Source organism: Colletes latitarsis, chromosome 10 (assembly GCF_051014445.1).
Source record: "Colletes latitarsis isolate SP2378_abdomen chromosome 10, iyColLati1, whole genome shotgun sequence".
NCBI classification, from domain to species: Eukaryota; Metazoa; Arthropoda; class Insecta; order Hymenoptera; family Colletidae; genus Colletes; species Colletes latitarsis.
The window spans coordinates 32,125,585-32,128,602 of NC_135143.1; positions in this window are offsets into that span (position 1 = coordinate 32,125,585).

Sequence of the window (3,018 nt, forward strand, 5' to 3'; positions counted from 1 at the left end):
AGATCTCTGACACAACTGTGTGTTAGAAAAAAAAAGCAGTATCGCGATCTAGGTGAGAATGCAGTGTCACAGTCGCTCTGTATCTAATGAGATCCTCGAAACACGAGACTAATTATTTTACCGTTTCGTTCAGTTTTTACACGAAGAAAAGAATTTTAACAGTGGGTTCGACGTACTACGGTATAATATTTATTTAATGATTGATTTTATTTAAAAACATTGCGCCATAATAATAAGAATACATATTTCTAAGCAATCAAATTAACCGTTTACACGTAATACGAGCGTTTTCTTAGATCTTAGCTAGGCGTTACATCGATTAAAATATATTTAAACTGATACATCGAAATGTATCGTTTGAATTTGTTATTCTTGAAAATCTGTTTGAAAAAAGGAATCTGAAATGCTAATAAATAAGTAGGGATGGCTTGTGTCGATGTGATACGTGATCAAGTCCGAAGATTTCGAGTTCACTTTCGCCAACTAACCTTCTTTGCCTATGGTTCCAAAGTAGATTTCTGTTTAGACGTAAGCTTCATTTTTAATGTAAGTTAGTGTATCAATCTGTGTACTCTGTCAAGCACCATTGCTTCTTCGAACAAAAATAATCCGTACATAATCGATGAAAGAGTGTCGTGTACACAATTTGCGAGATTTGGTTTATTTAAAAAAATTGCTTGCCAGACCTAAACGCGTAGATCGAAGGAACTTTGATTTCTTCTGTCCCCGTTAATTTACGTTAATATTCTCGATTCTAAGTAGTAATGATGCACGTGAAAGGACGATCGATAAATAAACGAAATAATTAAAATAAAATTTTTAAATTCAGTGTAGAATATAGTAAAATTTCGAAAAAAGAACCGACAAAGGAGCGTAAAAATTTGTAAAAAGGTTTAGGAAGTCGCGGTTGGAAAAAACGAAGAAACATTATTCTAGGCTTTATCGAACATTAAAATACTTATGAGGAATGTGATTTCAATGCTGTTCGGGTTATAAGTGAGTGGTGCCCGTTGTAAGAAACGGCAAACTGTACACAAGCTTGTAAATTAACTGTAACACTGTACAACTTGAAAGAGAAGAGAGTCTTTTCTACGTTTGTTAACTTTACCAATTTAGTGACCAAGTATACGAGCAGACCTTACACTTTATGGACTTTCGTTGACCGCTATACCGACGTAAAAATTTAGAGTTGATTTTAGCGTCCTCTTCTCATGGATGGCGGTCAATTGAGAAACTACCGATTGAATCAGTGTTGAAGGGCAAACAGACTGTAGCGTACATACATATGTGACTTTCAATCGCATCCTATCAAAGTTGGTGTTTTAGTTGGTTTGTGTTACAGGACGAACTAGACAATTCAATGGAAGTTTGTCTTTGATAAATTAAAATACCAGTCTGTAAGTATAGTTTTACATCGCACTCTGCGTTTAAGGACTATTTCGATTAAAATCTTTTACACGTATTTTATATCTATTATACGTAATATCACAGACGAGGTATACAAGTAGACCTTTCATCTTATGAACTGACGTTTTCTGCGCTTTACAGACTATGGATTTCATCCTTACATCTTGGAAACCAGCAGCAGGACCATGCAGTTATACAGTGTATAACTTGGGCTGATGTATTTCACTGGGCAGCAGCATCATCGTCGTCGTAGTCAACGATTGGTGAGTCGCATGTGATTTTTGTCCCTCCGGTCCCCAATCATGTTCTAGGGCGAAAGGTCCGAAACAACACGGGTGTCCAATTTTTCGCGTGTAGCGATCATGGGTATTTTTTATACCCGTGAATAGGAACATATGTATATTTTATATAACGTGAAATTTTTCAGAACATAAAAATAAATTCTTTGACTTGTAATGTTAATTGTTTTTTATATTGTACATGAATTCATGTACAAAAAGACTTTCGCGGCCCAATCTGACTGCCATAACGACCTGAAAATTCGGAGGTGATTTTAGCATCTTCTTCTCATGGATGGCGATCAATTCAGAAAAACTATTCACTGAATTAATATTGATAGGCAAACAGCTGTAGAGTTGCGTAAATACATGTGAGTTGACTATGGAAGAGATTAAAATACATTTCTGAATCTGTTGGTAACGTTGCGAATGGCACGAAAATGGTAATGGGGTTTCAAGATGGGCCGAAATAATACATTGGGTGAAAGACCTACTCGTATACCTCGTCTCTGACAATACTCTAGAATCTTTGATGAATCAATGAGAATCAAAACTAACTTAGCAAAGAAGCTCTATATTCATGATGACCTATGCAAGGCGGATCGCAGCCAATTTGCTAATATTATTTAGTTTTTAATTAATAATTGCATTACCCAGCTAAGAGCGATACGATGATTATTAATTAAACGTTAAATAATATTACCCAGGTCTCACCACGAGGAGGTTGCTGCGAGTGGAGACCCGAAGGGAGATAGATGGAATCAAAGTTCCATCGACCTCCCTTTCACATCCTTAGAAACTAGATTAGTCATGTCAAGTAATTATTTTGTTTAAAAGAGGGACGAAGCTAAATCGTGGGTGACGCGACGCGACGCGATACGACGCGATGCACCATGCAATAGTGCAAGGAACGAGAGACGCGAACCGAATAGCGAGGTCAAAAGGGTCAGCTCGTTGCCTCTTGGCAAGTCCGATCGAAGGGGAAGGGAATCGACGCACCCGACACAGGTTCCCCATTTCTCCCACGCATCCTGTTGGGAGCCAACTGGACCCAACTCGGGATGTCTGACAGAGAGAGGGATCTTGAGTCGGGGCTACCGTAGACAGGAACAGTCCCTGATCCCCTCTAAGGCCGAAATACCCTTTCCCTTGGATCGTCTCGCTAGAGGACGGCAACTGACCCTTCGGGCCAGCTAATCGGCCGATCACTTGCTTTCTACATGGAAGCAGTGGTGATCGGAGGGGACGAGGGACGAGTTCAAAGAGAAGCTACTTGTTACATAATTACTTGACAGGACACGCGGCTACGCTAGGGACTTAAGACTAAATACCA